General features: G+C 40.9%; 1 long non-coding RNA gene across 1 annotated transcript; it reads right to left on the reverse strand.

Moving 5' to 3' along the window:
* Positions 1 to 6,227: 6,227 nt before the first annotated feature.
* LOC118598272 lies at positions 6,228 to 7,210 on the reverse strand. Its single transcript, XR_004947393.1, has 2 exons — positions 7,156 to 7,210; positions 6,228 to 6,756 (listed from the first exon to the last, which is right to left on the reverse strand). It is a non-coding gene; the product is annotated as an uncharacterized LOC118598272 (long non-coding RNA).

Below are 7,210 nucleotides of genomic sequence, written 5' to 3' on the forward strand. Positions count from 1 at the left end.
TGTTGACTTATTTTTCCTTTTATCTAAGTGAATGTTTACATTTTTGCTTTAAAAAATATTTTATTGTATCATTTAGAAATTAATTTCAAGTAGATGAATTATGGTCAAAGAGTAATTTGGTTTCAAATAAATTTTAACGCTTACTGTAGGAGTGAATTTTGAGTCAAAGGTAAAAATTTCAGATTTTTGTTTATACTTTGAGTTCTTACTCTAAGGAAAATAGGTATATGAACGGCCTGCAGAGCCCTTTAGAAGTTTCAAAGTCGGAGGCCTACCACTACCAAGCTGAGCGCCGAAGGATTAAGGATCGGGATGGGGAAACTGGGTCGAACCCCATTCATTTCTTATAGAACTGGGTCGCAGACCCACTATCTCGTCTGCGAAGTTCTAGATCCATTCAACTCAATGGAATTGAGTTCCTGGGTCACCCAGTTTGTCAGGTCTATGAACCCAAGATATGCAGAGACATGTTATGACCGATTTTGACCACACGAGGGGGGCATAGGGCTGGGCGATATGGGAATTTTCATATTGCGATATCGTTTTTTTCATTTTGTGCGATAACGATATTAAAAACGATATAAATCAAATAATCAAATAATCAAAGTAATCTTTATTGCAAAGAGCTTTAGGACTTCAGATTTTTACACCTTAACTTTGCCCCCCCCATTAAATCTTAGTTAGTTCAAATTAAACTTTCATTATTTTTTGTATTAACTGTAGTATTGAAACTAACTGTGAGGAACATTTAAATATTTCTAATAAATACTGTACATATACATAATGTACACAATAGTTAAACCATAACGGTGGTATGTTTTCAATAGGCTGTACAGAATTTCTGATTTATTTTAATCTGACTGCAGCACATACAAGTTCCTTTCAAATTAAAATTAAGTCTTAAAAACATTGTTCTAAAGCAGCAAATATATTGCAGTTATTTTTATATTATTTTCTAATTTCTTCTGAACATAAACTATAGGTACTGCTGTGCAGCAGAAGATAATAAAATGTAAACTTAAAATAAACAGTTCTGATAATAGATTTAATCATCATTTCACTCAGTCATCTGACATGTGTACATGTTGGAGGATTGATCAAACACATAAGATCTCTTCATTTAGTGTCATGTCAGGAGTCGTTAAAAACAAGTTTATTTTACTATTATTAGATCACCTCATTAAGAAATGAGCATAAACGGCACAAATGTAACTAACAAATTCATTATTGATACACAATAAAACAACAAATTATTCTAATTCGAAGCTCTATACAAAAGCTTTTGGTTAATATTTTAACAAAACCCTCAAACTCATCTAAACTCCGCAGCCACAATCGAGTCCCCGCCCCCCTGCGCGCGGCTGTTACGAGCACGCTAGTCTGTCCTTCTCTTCTCTTTCAGCCCCGCCTGACACGTAACGCGCGGCAATAGACAGACTGTCTCCTTTTTTTCCTTTTTTCATGGAGGTTCTCCTCTAAATCAGGTTTTAAACTCCTGATTTTAAAGCGTGTCTTCTCTCCCTCACACTCTGTGGATCTGTCGGTAACAAACAGCTGCGGAAGAATAATCCAGTCGGACCGAACCATTTTCAGTTTAGAGGAGGGGGGGTCCGGTGACGACGTTTCCAGAACAAAATATATAAACATCGTTACCTTGACATTAAAAATAAAAGTATTTGCGATTATATATTGGTTATTGGTTTACTGAAATAATGTTTTCTGTTGTGTCCTTTTGTCATCATTCGGGGCCTCCGTCCCCCCCCCTCTCAGTCTGGGATCCTAGAATCAGCCGCTCCGTAAGAAGAAGAAGCGCGGCTCTTCTGGGGGTTTTCTCCCGTGTTATTTAACACGAAAGTTTATCGCAATAGTCTCATTTCACTATCGAAAAAAGTAATATCGCAATAACGATAATTATCGTTTTATCGCCCAGCCCTAGGGGGGCATTGAGCCAAAACCTGGGAATAATCAGGTTCCCATTTTAGGTTCTTTCGTTCCACTTTTCTGAGTTAATGCCTAACCACTCCAACCTTTCCTTTTACTATTTATAATGGTTTTAAATTTTTAATCAAATATTTATTGAAACCGGAACCACATCTTGGGCTGTGGGTAGAATCTGGGCGTCCTAGTCAGGACAGCCTCTGGGTTCCCTGGACCCTATATTCTGGGGTGGTATGGTTCGCTTCCTTTTATCCTGCTGTACCCCCCTTTGCCACACAGGCATCGCCCCTGTTTTTAAACCCTTTTTTGGAAGCAGGTATAAATCATCACCTGTAATGATTCAGTTATTAACTTTACTTGTTAAAGGGTAACATCCTCCTCCAGCCCCTGATGGTTCCTCAGGTACACCTGTTTGCTTGAGCTGCCAAATGTCACTGTTAAGAGGTGTTCGGTGTCAAACTCAGTCACACTCCTCCATAAAACCTGGCGAGGGTCTCCCTCATCAAGACTGTGTTGCTGGACTATCTCTGACCATACACCCCGACCTGACCACAATGACCGACCGCTCCAGATGTCACACCAAGTGTTTTCTGCAGCTGGTTGTGCTTTGCGTGACCCTGTATCTGGACGTTACAGTGCAGGTTATCCCATCTGCACTGCTCATGAGACTGCAGAGTCTGCACCTCTGCCCTCTTATCAGTCTGCACAGGATGCTGAACTTGTCACGCTAACTCGTGCATGTCATCTTGGGTCTGGACAATCTATCACTGTTTACATGTGTTCTTGTTTAGCCTTTAGAGTTGTTCACGATTTCGTCTGTGGGGGTGTGTTTCAGTGAGTAAGATCCTCCAGGATGTTGCCATCGCCACTATTAATGTATTTGTTGTGCACTCTGCAACTTTATTTTAACTGCAACTTAGCTGCAGATTTGACCATTCTACCGTGACAACAGTCATGGATGGCGACGTTGCTTCATGACCGTTTCCCTACCGACTCCTTAGCAGGAGGCATAGTTGTTTTTTTTTTTTTTTTTTTTTTTTTTTTTTTGTTTTTAAATTAACTCTTTAGCCCTCTCTGAAATGGTGCTCTGACTGCCATAAGGTATCCAGATGAAATCCTTGAACCCATTGTCAGACCCTACGCTGGTGCAGTAGGTCCTGGTTTCCTCCTAATGCACGACAATGCCCGGCCTCACGTGTCAAGAGTATGCAGGCAGTACCTGGAGGATGAAGGAATTGAAACAATTGAATGGCCTTCACCATCCCCTGACTTAAACCCAATAGAAAATCTCTGGGACATTATGTTTGGGTCCATGAGGCGCCACCAGGTTGCTCCTCAGACTGTACAACAGCTCAGGGATGCCCTCACACAGATCTGGGAGGAAATGCCATCCGTCTTCTCATTAGGAGCATGCCGCGACTTTGTTAAGCATGCATACAAGCTGGTGGGGGCCACACAAGATACTGAAAAGCATTTTCAGTTGCAGAAATGAAGTTTTGGAAAAAATGGACTGCGCATCTACATTTCACTCTGATTTTATGGTGTCTACACAATTGAGCCTCTGTAGGCTGAAAACTTTTATTTCCATTAAAATACTTGGCATCCTTTTGTTCCTAAGATACTGCCCTGTCGTTATTTGTATAGATATCCAACTTCATATTGAGATCTGATGTGTCTAATGTGTTTCTTTAAAGTGCTCCTTTGATTTTTGTGAGCAGTGAATATACTGTATGTAAGACAGGGGTCGGCAACCCAAAATGTTGAAAGAGCCACTTTGGACCAATACAATAAAAAACAAATATGTCTGGAGCCGCATAATTTATTTTTTATTTAAACCTTTATTTCATCAGGCAAAACATTAAGAACAATTTCTTATTTACAATGTTGGCCTGAAAATGCTAAAAATACACAACAAGAAGAAATGAAACAACAAACATGATTAAGACATATTAAAATTACCGATTAAGAAAACATGTACATGATTCTTTAAAAATGTCCTTTACTCTGCGTTTAAAAGCAGACAGAGAAATAAGAGTTTCCAGATGGAGTGTCCTTTGGTAAAAGTTCCAGTCATTTGGAGCAGCAAAATGAAAGGACATAAGGGCAAATGAAGTCCGCGTTTTTGGAACTTTCAGTTTGAGGAGTTGTGAGGAACGAGTGTTGTATCTGGACGGATGCTCTAATTGTAGTAACTGTGTCAGATATGGAGGTGAGAGACCAAGCAAGCTTTTGTAAATAAATATAAGCCAGTGATTATTGCGACGAGACTGCAAAGAAGACCAATTAACTTGGGAGTACAGCTGGCAGTGGTGTGTCCTGTAAGGGGTATTAGTAACAAAGCGTATTGCAGAGTGAAAAATGGTGTCCAGTTTTTGAAGACTTCCTTTGCAGGCAAATTGAAATGCCTTATATAAGTCTTACAATGAAGGTAACACATGGAGAATGTGTTGATTACTCACGTCCGTGATTAAACGTCCGTGATTAAACGTTTATTTCTCCTGCTTCGTGTCCTCGGGTCATGTAAGCCTCAAATTTGGTTTCATGACAAGTTAGAGAGGAAATGCAGCGGCAAACTGGCTGACAAAAGCTGAATAACACTGGCTTCCACACTGGCCGCGTCGGCGCGTAATCAAGCGCACACTTTCAATGAAGAGTCAATATAAACGCGCGCACACCAGAATTCCTGGCCTCCAAGTCTGGAGCGTGCGTGAGTCTTTTAGTCAGACATTTAAAAGGACAGAGTTGTGAAAACAAAAGTCTTCAGAAAGATTTGGGGGATTTTCACTGCTTTTACTTTAGGTTCTCCCTGTTGTAGATGCAGATGAGCGCTAATGAACAGTAAAAATACAATGGAAGGAGAATCTCCTCCCCGCCACGCACCGCACACGACCGGTGTGTGAGATCGGCCGCGCTCAGCAGGTGGTATCCACACCAGAGCAGCGCGGTCACACACGCAGTGGCGGGGAGGAGATTCTTCTTCTATTCTTCTTCTGTTCATTAGCGCTCATCTCATCTTGGTGTCATATTAACCTGACCGGACACAAACCGTAATGATTCATTTCTCCTTCGTGATCACGTTTGGCACTTCTGTGATTTGAAGCAGACTCCGCCCACAAGCAGCTCCCAAATCCGGCTCCTTGATCGGTCACAGCTCTGAGCTGCTGCGACTGTGCGTGGAAATCTTGAACCGGATTGAAGATTCAGCGCGCGCTCTATGCATGCCGATTTGTACGTGGAGCTCGCGACCCGACTTCAAAACCCGCGTAGCAACGTGCGCTCACGTGCGCTCCAGACGCACGTGCCAGGAATTCTGGTGTGCACATGTTTGCATTGACTTTTCATTGAGGGTGTGCGCTTGATTGCGCGCTGACTCAGCCGGCGTGGAAGCACCTACACTCATCTCACAACAACTGGAAAACGTAAAGGATGTTTGTGTCATGTTTGTCCTCCAACAGAAATCGTATTAAAACAAAAAATAAAATATATTTCCTTCCAACATTTTTTTTCATTTTCAAACATTTTTGAAAAAGCGCCAATGAGCCGCAAGGCAGTGCTTAAAGAGCCGCATGCGGCTCCGGAGCCGCAGGTTGCCGACCCCCGCACTAAGATAATGAAGTGATTTCCAGACAGTAGAGCAGATTATAGTTTTATTTAATACAATAATTCAATTCAATTTTATTCATATAGCCCAAAATCACAAAGAAAATTTGCCACATTGGGCTTCATGCAGGTAATTTTACAGATGCAGAAGTTAGTCATAAAATATGAAAAAATAGCTAAAAACTAAACAGACTAAATAAAACTGGTTATGCCTGCCCTTACACCAGGCAGGGGTCCGCAGGTTTCCTCCTATTGACACCTTCCTTGCTGCCATCTATCTCCATTCGGTCTCGGCACATTAGGTTTTCAAAAGCTCGATCACAAGCTCCTAGTACATAGAAAATGTACACAACATATTAATTTAATGTTTATTTCCAAAGTGGACCGTTCAAAATGTGCCATGCAGACTTTTACAGTGGCTCATCTTAAAAGGTACCTAACAGGGCAGTTGGAGTCTGACTGCATTCACAGCCCAGACTTTAAAGATTGCTGCCCCATCCCCCCCCCCGAAACATTAAGGGGGGCAGGTGCACTAGATATCATTATAAACAGCCCAATGTGATATTGTAACATCCCAATTTAACTGAAAATATACTTTATACAAAGCAAAATATTTAAAGTTATTAAAGGTTTAGGTTTATTATGCTGGAATAATATTCCTGTCTGTTTGTTTTCATATTTATGTTAAATTTTTTTTTTTTTTTTATTCAATAAATGTTTATCTTATTCGGCCCATGATCTACTCTGTTATTTGGATTTTGGCCACCTGTGCGATTGAGTTTGACACCCTTGCACTAAAGGAACTGTGTCTATCACACCAAAAGGATTGCCTCCCTATCCCCAGAGTCTCTGTTTGACGAAGAGGCTGAGACGTTTGGATCCATAAGCAAATGGTTTAATGGACAAGGGCAAGAGATAAGCGTGGTCAGAGTCCAGGCGTGGGTCGAGGCCGGAGGCAGGCAGGAAACCGAGGAGGAAGGGCAAAGATCAAAACCAGGAGACAAAGTAAATAGAAACACTCAGAGATCTATGCAGGGCAGTACAAGACTTCACACTGAGGTGGTGACTGCAGGGAGACTATATCCACTGGTAGTGATGAGGTGGATTAAAAACAGCTGAGGAGATCTGGCTGAGTGTAGAGAGGGAGTGCAGCATCAATACTCAGGTGAGGGCTCCCTCTGGTGGTCGTATGTGGAGCCAGAAGGGGAAATGCTGACACTGTGAGAATAAAGTAAGACTAAATGTCAGTTTGAGTCTCCAACAAGCTGTGCTTCCATTAACTATGAAATTCTGCAAATTGGATTTGCAATGATAAATTTGCTTAATGAAAGCATGGCAATTAAAGAAAACTTGTATTTATGGAAACAGAGGCATCAGGAAAAAGAGTTTAGGTTGTAGGATTTTGGTTAAAATCTTTATAATCAAACACCCCAGGGAACGTTATTCTTAAAAAGTTATAGGGTGACTTTAATGGAAACAGTATAATCGCGAAAGATTTTTTTTTTTTTCGTCATTTTTACATTTCCAAAAAGTTTTGCACACAGAAAACCATCTGCAGTAACCTTAACTTATTGTGAATAATGTAAATCCAACTTTGCATTTGTGCACAATACATACTTCTAACTTGGTGGAAGCTCCAATTTGGTTCCACATTTTTCACTGCTTGAACCAC

This window comes from Oryzias melastigma, unplaced genomic scaffold, assembly GCF_002922805.2.
Source record: "Oryzias melastigma strain HK-1 unplaced genomic scaffold, ASM292280v2 sc00277, whole genome shotgun sequence".
NCBI classification, from domain to species: domain Eukaryota; kingdom Metazoa; phylum Chordata; class Actinopteri; order Beloniformes; family Adrianichthyidae; genus Oryzias; species Oryzias melastigma.